Source organism: Triturus cristatus, chromosome 1_1 (assembly GCF_964204655.1).
Source record: "Triturus cristatus chromosome 1_1, aTriCri1.1, whole genome shotgun sequence".
NCBI classification, from domain to species: Eukaryota; Metazoa; Chordata; class Amphibia; order Caudata; family Salamandridae; genus Triturus; species Triturus cristatus.
Window position 1 is genome coordinate 1120386344 of NC_140579.1, and position 14075 is coordinate 1120400418.

Sequence of the window (14075 nt, forward strand, 5' to 3'; positions counted from 1 at the left end):
AGAGAACCAGGTCAGCAGAGCTGCTTTAGAGGGAGAGGACCAGGTGAGCAGAGCTGCTCTAGAGCCTAAGAACCAGGTCAGCAGAGCTTCTCTAGAGACAGAGAACCAGGTGAGCAGAGCTGCTGTAGAGCCAGAGAAACCAGTTCAGTAGAGCTGCTTTAGAGGGAGAGAACCAGGTCAGCAGAGCTGCTCTAGAGCCTAAGAACCAGGTCAGAACAGCTGCTCTAGAGCCAGAGAACCAGGTCAGCAGAGCTGCTTTAGAGCCAGAGAACCAGGTCAGTAGAGATGCTTCAGAGCCAGAGTATCAGATCAGCAGAGCTGCTTTAGAGCCAGAGAACCAGGTCAGCAGAGCTGCTGTAGAGGCAGAGAACCAGGTCAGTAGAGCTGCTGTGGAGTCAGAGAAACCAGGTCAGCGGAGCTACTTTAGAGGGAGAGAACCAGGTCAGCACAGCTGCTCTAGAGCCAAAGAACCAGGTCAGCAGAGCTGCTTTAGAGCCAGAGAACCAGGTCAGCAGAGCTGCTTTAGAGGGAGAGAACCAGGTCAGCAGAGCTGCTTTAGAGGGTGAGAACCAGGCCAGCCGAGTTGCTCTAGAGCCTAAGATCCAGGTCAGCACAGCTCCTCTAGAGCCAGAGAACCAGGTCAGCAGAGCTGCTTTAGAACCAGAGAACCAGGTCAGCAGAGCTGCTCTAGAGGCAGAGAACCAGGTCAGCAAAGCTGCTGTAGAGTCAGAGAAACCAGGTCAGCTGATCTGCTTTAGAGGCAGAGAACCTGGTCAGCAGAGCTGCTCTAGAGCCAGAGGACCAGGTCAGCCGAGCTGCTGTAGAGCCAGAGAACCAGGTCAGCAGAGCTGCTCTAGAGCCAGAGAAACCAGGTCAGCAGAGCTGCTTTAGAGGGAGAGAAAAGGTCAGCCGAGATGCTGTAGAGCCAGAGAAACCAGGTCAGCAGAGCTGCTTTAGAGGGAGAGAACCAGGTCAGAGGAGCTGCTTTAGAGGGAGAGAACCAGGTGAGCAGAGCTGCTCTGGAGCCTAAGAACCAGGTCAGCAGAGCTTCTCTAGAGACAGAGAACCAGGTGAGCAGAGCTGCTGTAGAGCCAGAGAAACCAGTTCAGTAGAGCTGCTTTAGAGGGAGAGAACCAGGTCAGCAGAGCTGCTCTAGAGCCTAAGAACCAGGTCAGAACAGCTGCTCTAGAGCCAGAGAACCAGGTCAGCAGAGCTGCTTTAGAGCCAGAGAACCAGGTCAGTAGAGATGCTTCAGAGCCAGAGTATCAGATCAGCAGAGCTGCCTTAGAGCCAGAGAACCAGGTCAGCAGAGCTGCTGTAGAGCCAGAGAACCAGGTCAGTAGAGCTGCTGTGGAGTCAGAGAAACCAGGTCAGCGGAGCTACTTTAGAGGGAGAGAACCAGGTCAGCACAGCTGCTCTAGAGCCAAAGAACCAGGTCAGCAGAGCTGCTTTAGAGCCAGAGAACCAGGTCAGCAGAGCTGCTTTAGAGGGAGAGAACCAGGTCAGCAGAGCTGCTTTAGAGGGCGAGAACCAGGCCAGCCGAGTTGCTCTAGAGCCTAAGAACCAGGTCAGCACAGCTCCTCTAGAGCCAGAGAACCAGGTCAGCAGAGCTGCTTTAGAACCAGAGAACCAGGTCAGCAGAGCTGCTCTAGAGGCAGAGAACCAGGTCAGCAAAGCTGCTGTAGAGTCAGAGAAACCAGGTCAGCTGATCTGCTTTAGAGGCAGAGAACCTGGTCAGCAGAGCTGCTCTAGAGCCAGAGGACCAGGTCAGCCGAGCTGCTGTAGAGCCAGAGAACCAGGTCAGCAGAGCTGCTCTAGAGCCAGAGAAACCAGGTCAGCAGAGCTGCTTTAGAGGGAGAGAACAGGTCAGCCGAGATGCTGTAGAGCCAGAGAAACCAGGTCAGCAGAGCTGCTTTAGAGGGAGAGAACCAGGTCAGAGGAGCTGCTTTAGAGGGAGAGAACCAGGTGAGCAGAGCTGCTCTAGAGCCTAAGAACCAGGTCAGCAGAGCTGCTCTAGGGACAGAGAACCAGGTCAGCAGAGCTGCTGTAGAGCCAGAGAAACCAGGTCAGCAGAGCTGCTTTAGAGGGCGAGAACCAGGCCAGCAGAGCTGCTCTAGAGCCAGAGAAACCAGGTCAGCAGAGCTGCTTTAGAGGGAGAGAGCCAGGCCAGCAGAACTGCTTTAGAGCCAGAGAACCATGTCAGCAGAGCTGCTTTAGAGTCAGAGAACCAGGTCAGCAGAGCTGCTCTAGAGCCTAAGAACCAGGCCAGCAGAGCTGCTCTAGAGCCTAAGAACCAGGTCAGCAGAGCTGCTTTCGAGGGAGAGAACCAGGTCCACAACGCTGCTCTAGAGCCTAAGAACCAGGTCAGCACAGCTGCTCTAGAGCCAGAGAACCAGGTCAGCACAGCTGCTTTAGAGCCAGAGAACCAGGTTAGCAGAGCTGCTCTAGAGGCAGAGAACCAGGTCAGCAAAGCTACTGTAGAGTCAGAGAAACCAGGTCAGCTGATCTGCTTTAGAGGCAGAGAACCTGGTCAGTAGAGCTGCTCTAGAGCCAGAGGACCAGGTCAGCTGAGCTGCTGTAGAGCCAGAGAACCAGGTCAGCAGAGCTGCTCTAGAGCCAGAGAAACCAGGTCAGCAGAGCTGCTTTAGAGGGAGAGAACCAGGCCAGCCGAGATGCTGTAGAGCCAGAGAAACCAGGTCAGCAGAGCTGCTTTAGAGGGAGAGAACCAGGTCAGCAGAGCTGCTTTAGAGGGAGAGAACCAGGTCAGCAGAGCTGCGTTAGAGCCTAAGAACCAGGCCAGCAGAGCTGCTCTAGAGACAGAGAACCAGGTCAGCAGAGCTGCTGTAGAGCCAGAGAAACCAGGTCAGCAGAGCTGCTTCAGAGGGAGAGAACCAGGTCAGCAGAGCTGCTCTAGAGCCAGAGAAACCAGGTCAGCAAAGCTGCTTTAGAGGGAGAGAACCAGGCCAGCAGAACTGCTTTAGAGCCAGAGAACCATGTCAGCAGAGCTGCTTTAGAATCAGGCTCTAGAGCAGCTCTGCTGACCTGGTTCTCTAAGAACCAGGCCAGCAGAGCTGCTCTAGAGCCTAAGAACCAGGTCAGCAGAGCTGCTCTAGAGACAGAGAACCAGGTCAGCAGAGCTGCTGTAGAGCCAGAGAAACCAGGTCAGCAGAGCTGCTTTAGTGGGAGAGAACCAGGTCAACAGAGCTGCTCTAGAGCCTAAGAACCAAGTCAGAACAGCTGCTCTAGAGCCAGAGAGCCAGGTCATGAGAGCTGCTTTAGAGCCAGAGAACCAGGTCAGCAGAGCTGCTTCAGAGCCAGAGTATCCGGTCAGCAGAGCTGCTCTAGAGGCAGAGAACCAGGTCAGCAGAGCTGCTCTAGAGGCAGAGAACCAGGTCAGCAGAGCTGCTTTAGAGGGAGAGAACCAGGTCAGCCGAGCTGCCCTAGAGCCAGAGAAACCAGGTCAACAGAGCTGCTTTAGAGGGAGAGAACCAGGTGAGCCGAGCTGCTGTAAAGCCAGAGAAACCAGGTCAGCAGAGCTGCTTTAGAGGGAGAGAACCAGGCCAGCAGAACTGCTTTAGAGCCAGAGAACCAGGTCAGCAGAGCTGCTTTAGAGGGAGAGGACCAGGTGAGCAGAGCTGCTCTAGAGCCTAAGAACCAGGTCAGCAGAGCTTCTCTAGAGACAGAGAACCAGGTGAGCAGAGCTGCTGTAGAGCCAGAGAAACCAGTTCAGTAGAGCTGCTTTAGAGGGAGAGAACCAGGTCAGCAGAGCTGCTCTAGAGCCTAAGAACCAGGTCAGAACAGCTGCTCTAGAGCCAGAGAACCAGGTCAGCAGAGCTGCTTTAGAGCCAGAGAACCAGGTCAGTAGAGATGCTTCAGAGCCAGAGTATCAGATCAGCAGAGCTGCTTTAGAGCCAGAGAACCAGGTCAGCAGAGCTGCTGTAGAGGCAGAGAACCAGGTCAGTAGAGCTGCTGTGGAGTCAGAGAAACCAGGTCAGCGGAGCTACTTTAGAGGGAGAGAACCAGGTCAGCACAGCTGCTCTAGAGCCAAAGAACCAGGTCAGCAGAGCTGCTTTAGAGCCAGAGAACCAGGTCAGCAGAGCTGCTTTAGAGGGAGAGAACCAGGTCAGCAGAGCTGCTTTAGAGGGCGAGAACCAGGCCAGCCGAGTTGCTCTAGAGCCTAAGAACCAGGTCAGCACAGCTCCTCTAGAGCCAGAGAACCAGGTCAGCAGAGCTGCTTTAGAACCAGAGAACCAGGTCAGCAGAGCTGCTCTAGAGGCAGAGAACCAGGTCAGCAAAGCTGCTGTAGAGTCAGAGAAACCAGGTCAGCTGATCTGCTTTAGAGGCAGAGAACCTGGTCAGCAGAGCTGCTCTAGAGCCAGAGGACCAGGTCAGCCGAGCTGCTGTAGAGCCAGAGAACCAGGTCAGCAGAGCTGCTCTAGAGCCAGAGAAACCAGGTCAGCAGAGCTGCTTTAGAGGGAGAGAAAAGGTCAGCCGAGATGCTGTAGAGCCAGAGAAACCAGGTCAGCAGAGCTGCTTTAGAGGGAGAGAACCAGGTCAGAGGAGCTGCTTTAGAGGGAGAGAACCAGGTGAGCAGAGCTGCTCTGGAGCCTAAGAACCAGGTCAGCAGAGCTTCTCTAGAGACAGAGAACCAGGTGAGCAGAGCTGCTGTAGAGCCAGAGAAACCAGTTCAGTAGAGCTGCTTTAGAGGGAGAGAACCAGGTCAGCAGAGCTGCTCTAGAGCCTAAGAACCAGGTCAGAACAGCTGCTCTAGAGCCAGAGAACCAGGTCAGCAGAGCTGCTTTAGAGCCAGAGAACCAGGTCAGTAGAGATGCTTCAGAGCCAGAGTATCAGATCAGCAGAGCTGCCTTAGAGCCAGAGAACCAGGTCAGCAGAGCTGCTGTAGAGCCAGAGAACCAGGTCAGTAGAGCTGCTGTGGAGTCAGAGAAACCAGGTCAGCGGAGCTACTTTAGAGGGAGAGAACCAGGTCAGCACAGCTGCTCTAGAGCCAAAGAACCAGGTCAGCAGAGCTGCTTTAGAGCCAGAGAACCAGGTCAGCAGAGCTGCTTTAGAGGGAGAGAACCAGGTCAGCAGAGCTGCTTTAGAGGGCGAGAACCAGGCCAGCCGAGTTGCTCTAGAGCCTAAGAACCAGGTCAGCACAGCTCCTCTAGAGCCAGAGAACCAGGTCAGCAGAGCTGCTTTAGAACCAGAGAACCAGGTCAGCAGAGCTGCTCTAGAGGCAGAGAACCAGGTCAGCAAAGCTGCTGTAGAGTCAGAGAAACCAGGTCAGCTGATCTGCTTTAGAGGCAGAGAACCTGGTCAGCAGAGCTGCTCTAGAGCCAGAGGACCAGGTCAGCCGAGCTGCTGTAGAGCCAGAGAACCAGGTCAGCAGAGCTGCTCTAGAGCCAGAGAAACCAGGTCAGCAGAGCTGCTTTAGAGGGAGAGAACAGGTCAGCCGAGATGCTGTAGAGCCAGAGAAACCAGGTCAGCAGAGCTGCTTTAGAGGGAGAGAACCAGGTCAGAGGAGCTGCTTTAGAGGGAGAGAACCAGGTGAGCAGAGCTGCTCTAGAGCCTAAGAACCAGGTCAGCAGAGCTGCTCTAGGGACAGAGAACCAGGTCAGCAGAGCTGCTGTAGAGCCAGAGAAACCAGGTCAGCAGAGCTGCTTTAGAGGGCGAGAACCAGGCCAGCAGAGCTGCTCTAGAGCCAGAGAAACCAGGTCAGCAGAGCTGCTTTAGAGGGAGAGAGCCAGGCCAGCAGAACTGCTTTAGAGCCAGAGAACCATGTCAGCAGAGCTGCTTTAGAGTCAGAGAACCAGGTCAGCAGAGCTGCTCTAGAGCCTAAGAACCAGGCCAGCAGAGCTGCTCTAGAGCCTAAGAACCAGGTCAGCAGAGCTGCTTTCGAGGGAGAGAACCAGGTCCACAACGCTGCTCTAGAGCCTAAGAACCAGGTCAGCACAGCTGCTCTAGAGCCAGAGAACCAGGTCAGCACAGCTGCTTTAGAGCCAGAGAACCAGGTTAGCAGAGCTGCTCTAGAGGCAGAGAACCAGGTCAGCAAAGCTACTGTAGAGTCAGAGAAACCAGGTCAGCTGATCTGCTTTAGAGGCAGAGAACCTGGTCAGTAGAGCTGCTCTAGAGCCAGAGGACCAGGTCAGCCGAGCTGCTGTAGAGCCAGAGAACCAGGTCAGCAGAGCTGCTCTAGAGCCAGAGAAACCAAGTCAGCAGAGCTGCTTTAGAGGGAGAGAACCAGGTCAGCCGAGATGCTGTAGAGCCAGAGAAACCAGGTCAGCAGAGCTGCTTTAGAGGGAGAGAACCAGGTCAGCAGAGCTGCTTTAGAGGGAGAGAACCAGGTCAGCAGACCTGCTCTAGAGCCTAAGAACCAGGTCAGCAGAGCTGCTCTAGAGACAGAGATCCAGGTCAGCAGAGCTGCTGTAGAGCCGGAGAAATCAGGTCAGCAGAGCTGCTTCAGAGGGAGAGAACCAGGTCAGCAGAGCTGCTCTAGAGGCAGAGAACCAGGTCAGCAGAGCTGCTTTAGAGGGAGAGAACCAGGTCAGCCGAGCTGCCCTAGAGCCAGAGAAACCAGGTCAACAGAGCTGCTTTAGAGGGAGAGAACCAGGTGAGCCGAGCTGCTGTAGAGCCAGAGAAACCAGGTCAGCAGAGCTGCTTTAGAGGGAGAGAACCAGGCCAGCAGAACTGCTTTAGAGCCAGAGAACCAGGTCAGCAGAGCTGCTTTAGAGGGAGAGAACCAGGTGAGCAGAGCTGCTCTAGAGCCTAAGAACCAGGTCAGCAGAGCTTCTCTAGAGGGAGAGAAGCAGGTCAGCAGAGCTGCTCTAGAGCCTAAGAACCAGGTCAGAACAGCTGCTCTAGAGCCAGAGAACCAGGTAAGCAGAGCTGCTTTAGAGCCAGAGAACCAGGTCAGTAGAGATGCTTCAGAGCCAGAGTATCAGATCAGCAGAGCTGCTTTAGAGCCAGAGAACCAGGTCAGCAGAGCTGCTGTAGAGGCAGAGAACCAGGTCAGTAGAGCTGCTGTGGAGTCAGAGAAACCAGGTCAGCAGAGCTGCTTTAGAGGGAGAGAACCAGGTCAGCACAGCTGCTCTAGAGCCAAAGAACCAGGTCAGCAGAGCTGCTGTAGAGCCAGAGAAACCAGGTCAGCAGAGCTGCTTTAGAGGGAGAGAACCAGGTCAGCAGAGCTGCTTTAGAGCCAGAGAACCAGGTCTGCAGAGCTGCTTTAGAGGGAGAGAACCAGGTCAGCAGAGCTGCTTTAGAGCCAGAGAACCAGGTCAGCCGAGCTGCTCTAGAGCCTAAGAACCAGGTCAGTACAGCTCCTCTAGAGCCAGAGAACCAGGTCAGCAGAGCTGCTTTAGAACCAGAGAACCAGGTCAGCAGAGCTGCTCTAGAGGCAGAGAACCAGGTCAGCAAAGCTGCTGTAGAGTCAGAGAAACCAGGTCAGCTGATCTGCTTTAGAGGCAGAGAACCTGGTCAGCAGAGCTGCTCTAGAGCCAGAGGACCAGGTCAGCCGAGCTGCTGTAGAGCCAGAGAACCAGGTCAGCAGAGCGGCTCTAGAGCCAGAGAAACCAGGTCAGCAGAGCTGCTTTAGAGGGAGAGAACCAGGTCAGCCGAGATGCTGTAGAGCCAGAGAAACCAGGTCAGCAGAGCTGCTTTAGAGGGAGAGAACAAGGTCAGAGGAGCTGCTTTAGAGGGAGAGAACCAGGTGAGCAGAGCTGCTCTAGAGCCTAAGAACCAGGTCAGCAGAGCTGCTCTAGAGACAGAGAACCAGGTCAGCAGAGCTGCTGTAGAGCCAGAGCAACCAGGTCAGCAGAGCTGCTTTAGAGGGCGAGAACCAGGCCAGCAGAGCTGCTCTAGAGCCAGAGAAACCAGGTCAGCAGAGCTGCTTTAGAGGGAGAGAGCCAGGCCAGCAGAACTGCTTTAGAGCCAGAGAACCATGTCAGCAGAGCTGCTTTAAAGTCAGAGAACCAGGTCAGCAGAGCTGCTCTAGAGCCTAAGAACCAGGCCAGCAGACCTGCTCTAGAGCCTAAGAACCAGGTCAGCAGAGCTGCTTTCGAGGGAGAGAACCAGGTCCACAGCGCTGCTCTAGAGCCTAGGAACCAGGTCAGCACAGCTGCTCTAGAGCCAGAGAACCAGGTCAGCAGAGCTGCTTTAGAGCCTGAGAACCAGGTCAGCAGAGCAGCTCTAGAGGCAGAGAACCAGGTCAGCAAAGCTGCTGTAGAGTCAGAGAAACCAGGTCAGCTGATCTGCTTTAGAGGCAGAGAACCTGGTCAGTAGAGCTGCTCTAGAGCCAGAGAAACCAGGTCAGCAGAGCTGCTTTAGAGGGAGAGAACCAGGTCAGCCGAGATGCTGTAGAGCCAGAGAAACCAGGTCAGCAGAGCTGCTCTAGAGATAGAGAACCAGGTCAGCAGAGCTGCTGTAGAGCCAGAGAAACCAGGTCAGCAGAGCTGCTTCAGAGGGAGAGAACCAGGTCAGCAGAGCTGCTCTAGAGCCAGAGAAACCAGGTCAGCAGAGCTGCTTTAGAGGGAGAGAACAAGGCCAGCAGAACTGCTTTAGAGCCAGAGAACCAGGACAGCAGAGCTGCTTTAGAGCCTAAGAACCAGGTGAGCAGAGCTGCTCTAGAGCCTAAGAACCAGGTCAGCAGAGCTGCTCTAGAGACAGAGAACCAGGTCAGCAGAGATGCTGTAGAGCCAGAGAAACCAGGTCAGTAGAGCTGCTTTAGAGGGAGAGAAACAGGTCAGCAGAGCTGCTCTAGAGCCTAAGAACCAGGTCAGAACAGCTGCTCTAGAGCCAGAGAAACAGGTCAGCAGAGCTGCTTTAGAGCCAGAGACCAGGTCAGTAGAGCTGCTTCAGAGCCAGAGTATCAGGTCAGCAGAGCTGCTTTAGAGCCAGAGAACCAGGTCAGCAGAGCTGCTGTAGAGGCAGAGAACCAGGTCAGCAGAGCTGCTGTGGAGTCAGAGAAACCAGGTCAGCAGAGCTGCTTTAGAGGGAGAGAACCAGGTCAGCACAGCTGCTCTAGAGCCAAAGAACCAGGTCAGCAGAGCTGCTGTAGAGCCAGAGAAACTAGGTCAGCAGAGCTGCTTTAGAGGGAGAGAACCAGGCCAGCAGAATTGCTTTAGAGCCAGAGAACCAGGTCAGCAGAGCTGCTTTAGAGCCAGAGAACCAGGTCAGCAGAGCTGCTCTAGAGCCTAAGAACCAGGTCAGCAGAACTGCTTTAGAGCCAGAGAACCAGGTCAGCAGAGCTGCTTTAAAGCCAGAGAACCAGTTCAGCAGAGCTGCTCTAGAGCCTAAAAAACAGGTCAGGAGAGCTGCTCTAGAGCCTAAGAACCAGGTCAGCAGAGCTGCACTAGAGCCAGAGAACCAGGTCGGCAGAGCTGCTGTAGAGCCAGAGACACCAGGTCAGCAGAGCTGCTTTAGAGCCAGAGAACCAGGTCAGCAGAGCTGCTTTAGAGCCAGAGAAGCAGGTCAGCAGAGCTGCTGTAGAGTCAGAGAAACCAGGTCAGCCGAGCTGCTGTAGAGCCAGAGAGCCAGGTCAGCAGAGCTGCTCTAGAGCCAGAGAATCCAGGTCAGCAGAGCTGTTTTAGAAGGAGAGAACCAGGTCAGCTGAGCTGCTTTAGTGCCAGAGAACCAGGTCAGCAGAGCTGCTTTAGAGTCAGAGAACCAGGTCAGCAGAACTGCTCTAGAGCCTAAGAACCAGGTCAGCAGAGCTGCTCTAGAGCCAGAGAACCAGATCAGCAGAGCTGCTGTAGAGCCAGAGAAACAAGGTCAGCAGAGCTGCTTTAGAGGGAGAGAACCAGGTCAGCAGAGCTGCTTTAGAGGGAGAGAACCAGGTCAGCAGAGCTGCTCTAGAGCCTAAGAACCAGGTCAGCAGAGCTGCTTTAGAGACAGAGAACCAGGTCAGCAGAGCTGCTCTAGAGCCTAAGAACCAGGCCAGCAGAGCTGCTCTAGAGCCTAAGAACCAGGTCAGCAGAGCTGCTCTAGAGACAGAGAACGAGGTCAGCAGAGCTGCTGTACAGCCAGAGAAACCAGGTCAGCAGAGCTGCTTTAGAGGGAGAGAACCAGGTCAGTAGAGCTGCTCTAGAGCCTAAGAACCAGGTCAGAACAGCTGCTCTAGAGCCAGAGAACCAGGTCAGCAGAGCTGCTTTAGAGCCAGAGAACCAGGTCAGCAGAGCTGCTTCAAAGCCAGAGTACCAGGTCAGCAGAGCTGCTTTAGAGCCAGAGAACCAGGTCAGCAGAGCTGCTCTAGAGGCAGAGAAACCAGGTCAGCAGAGCTGCTTTAGAGGGAGAGAACCAGGTCAGCAGAGATGCTCTAGAGCCTAAGAACCAGGTCAGAACAGCTGCTCTAGAGCCAGAGAACCAGGTCAGCAGAGCTGCTTTAGAGCCAGAGACCAGGTCAGTAGAGCTGCTTCAGAGTATCAGGTCAGCAGAGCTGCTTTAGAGCCAGAGAACCAGGTCAGCAGAGCTGCTGTAGAGGCAGAGAACCAGGTCAGCAGAGCTGCTGTGGAGTCAGAGAAACCAGGTCAGCAGAGCTGCTTTAGAGGGAGAGAACCAGGTCAGCACAGCTGCTCTAGAGCCAAAGAACCAGGTCAGCAGAGCTGCTGTAGAGCCAGAGAAACTAGGTCAGCAGAGCTGCTTTAGAGGGAGAGAACCAGGCCAGCAGAACTGCTTTAGAGCCAGAGAACCAGGTCAGCAGAGCTGCTTTAGAGCCAGGTCAGCAGAGCTGCTCTAGAGCCTAAGAACCAGGTCAGCAGAACTGCTTTAGAGCCAGAGAACCAGGTCAGCAGAGCTGCTTTAGAGCCAGAGAACCAGGTCAGCAGAGCTGCTCTAGAGCCTAAAAAATAGGTCAGGAGAGCTGCTCTAGAGCCTAAGAACCAGGTCAGCAGAGCTGCACTAGAGCCAGAGTACCAGGTCGGCAGAGCTGCTGTAGAGCCAGAGACACCAGGTCAGCAGAGCTGCTTTCGAGGGAGAGAACCATGTCCACAAAGCTGCTCTAGAGCCTAAGAACCAGGTCAGCACAGCTGCTCTAGAGCCAGAGAACCAGGTCAGCAGAGCTGCTTTAGAGCCAGAGAACCAGGTCAGCAGAGCTGCTTTAGAGCCAGAGAACCAGGTCAGCAGAGCTGGTGTAGAGTCAGAGAAACCAGGTCAGCCGAGCTGCTGTAGAGCCAGAGAGCCAGGTCGGCACAGCTGCTCTAGAGCCAGAGAATCCAGGTCAGCAGAGCTGTTTTAGAAGGAGAGAACCAGATCAGCTGAGCTGCTTTAGTGCAAGAGAACCAGGTCAGCAGAGCTGCTTTAGAGCCAGAGAACCAGGTCAGCAGAACTGCTCTAGAGCCTAAGAACCAGGTCAGCAGAGCTGCTCTAGAGCCAGAGAACCAGATCAGCAGAGCTACTGTAGAGCCAGAGAAACAAGGTCAGCAGAGCTGCTTTAGAGGGAGAGAACCAGGTCAGCAAAGCTGCTGTAGAGTCAGAGAAACCAGGTCAGCTGATCTGCTTTAGAGGCAGAGAACCTGGTCAGCAGAGCTGCTCTAGAGCCAGAGGACCAGGTCAGCCGAGCTGCTGTAGAGCCAGAGAACCAGGTCAGCAGAGCTGCTCTAGAGCAAGAGAAACAAGGTCAGCAGAGTGCTTTAGAGGGAGAGAACCAGGTCAGCCGAGATGCTGTAGAGCCAGAGAAACCAGGTGAGCAGAGCTGCTTTAGAGGGAGAGAACCAGGTCAGAGGACCTGCTTTATAGGGAGAGAACCAGGTGAGCAGAGCTGCTCTAGAGCCTAAGAACCAGGTCATCAGAGCTGCTCTAGAGACAGAGAACCACGTCAGCAGAGCTGCTGTAGAGCCAGAGAAACCAGGTCAGCAGAGCTGCTTTAGAGGGCGAGAACCAGGCCAGCAGAGCTGCTCTAGAGCCAGAGAAACCAGGTCAGCAGAGCTGCTTTAGAGGGAGAGAGCCAGGCCAGCAGAACTGCTTTAGAGCCAGAGAACCATGTCAGCAGAGCTGCTTTAGAGTCAGAGAGCCAGGTCAGCAGAGCTGCTCTAGAGCCTAAGAAACAGGCCAGCAGAGCTGCTCTAGAGCCTAAGAACCAGGTCAGCAGAGCTGCTTTCGAGGGAGAGAGCCAGGTCCACAACGCTGCTCTAGAGCCTAAGAACCAGGTCAGCACAGCTGCTCTAGAGCCAGAGAACCAGGTCAGCAGAGCTGCTTTAGAGCCAGAGAACCAGGTCAGCAGAGCTGCTTTAGAGCCAGAGAACCAGGTCAGCAGAGCTGCTTTAGAGCCAGGTCAGCAGAGCTGCTCTAGAGCCTAAGAACCAGGTCAGCAGAACTGCTTTAGAGCCAGAGAACCAGGTCAGCAGAGCTGCTTTAGAGCCAGAGAACCAGGTCAGCAGAGCTGCTCTAGAGCCTAAAAAATAGGTCAGGAGAGCTGCTCTAGAGCCTAAGAACCAGGTCAGCAGAGCTGCACTAGAGCCAGAGTACCAGGTCGGCAGAGCTGCTGTAGAGCCAGAGACACCAGGTCAGCAGAGCTGCTTTCGAGGGAGAGAACCATGTCCACAAAGCTGCTCTAGAGCCTAAGAACCAGGTCAGCACAGCTGCTCTAGAGCCAGAGAACCAGGTCAGCAGAGCTGCTTTAGAGCCAGAGAACCAGGTCAGCAGAGCTGCTTTAGAGCCAGAGAACCAGGTCAGCAGAGCTGGTGTAGAGTCAGAGAAACCAGGTCAGCCGAGCTGCTGTAGAGCCAGAGAGCCAGGTCGGCACAGCTGCTCTAGAGCCAGAGAATCCAGGTCAGCAGAGCTGTTTTAGAAGGAGAGAACCAGATCAGCTGAGCTGCTTTAGTGCAAGAGAACCAGGTCAGCAGAGCTGCTTTAGAGCCAGAGAACCAGGTCAGCAGAACTGCTCTAGAGCCTAAGAACCAGGTCAGCAGAGCTGCTCTAGAGCCAGAGAACCAGATCAGCAGAGCTACTGTAGAGCCAGAGAAACAAGGTCAGCAGAGCTGCTTTAGAGGGAGAGAACCAGGTCAGCAAAGCTGCTGTAGAGTCAGAGAAACCAGGTCAGCTGATCTGCTTTAGAGGCAGAGAACCTGGTCAGCAGAGCTGCTCTAGAGCCAGAGGACCAGGTCAGCCGAGCTGCTGTAGAGCCAGAGAACCAGGTCAGCAGAGCTGCTCTAGAGCCAGAGAAACAAGGTCAGCAGAGTGCTTTAGAGGGAGAGAACCAGGTCAGCCGAGATGCTGTAGAGCCAGAGAAACCAGGTGAGCAGAGCTGCTTTAGAGGGAGAGAACCAGGTCAGAGGACCTGCTTTATAGGGAGAGAACCAGGTGAGCAGAGCTGCTCTAGAGCCTAAGAACCAGGTCAGCAGAGCTGCTCTAGAGACAGAGAACCAGGTCAGTAGAGCTGCTGTAGAGCCAGAGAAACCAGGTCAGCAGAGCTGCTTTAGAGGGCGAGAACCAGGCCAGCAGAGCTGCTCTAGAGCCAGAGAAACCAGGTCAGCAGAGCTGCTTTAGAGGGAGAGAGCCAGGCCAGCAGAACTGCTTTAGAGCCAGAGAACCATGTCAGCAGAGCTGCTTTAGAGTCAGAGAGCCAGGTCAGCAGAGCTGCTCTAGAGCCTAAGAAACAGGCCAGCAGAGCTGCTCTAGAGCCTAAGAACCAGGTCAGCAGAGCTGCTTTCGAGGGAGAGAGCCAGGTCCACAACGCTGCTCTAGAGCCTAAGAACCAGGTCAGCACAGCTGCTCTAGAGCCAGAGAACCAGGTCAGCAGAGCTGCTTTAGAGCCAGAGAACCAGGTCAGCAGAGCTGCTCTAGAGGCAGAGAACCAGGTCAGCAAAGCTGCTGTAGAGTCAGAGAAACCAGGTCAGCTGATCTGCTTTAGAGGCAGAGAACCTGGTCAGTAGAGCTGCTCTAGAGCCAGAGGACCAGGTCAGCCGAGCTGCTGTAGAGCCAGAGAACCAGGTCAGCAGAGCTGCTCTAGAGCCAGAGAAACCAGGTCAGCAGAGCTGCTTTAGAGGGAGAGAACCAGGCCAGCCGAGATGCTGTAGAGCCAGAGAAACCAGGTCAGCAGAGCTGCTTTAGAGGGAGAGAACCAGGTCAGCAGAGCTGCTTTAGAG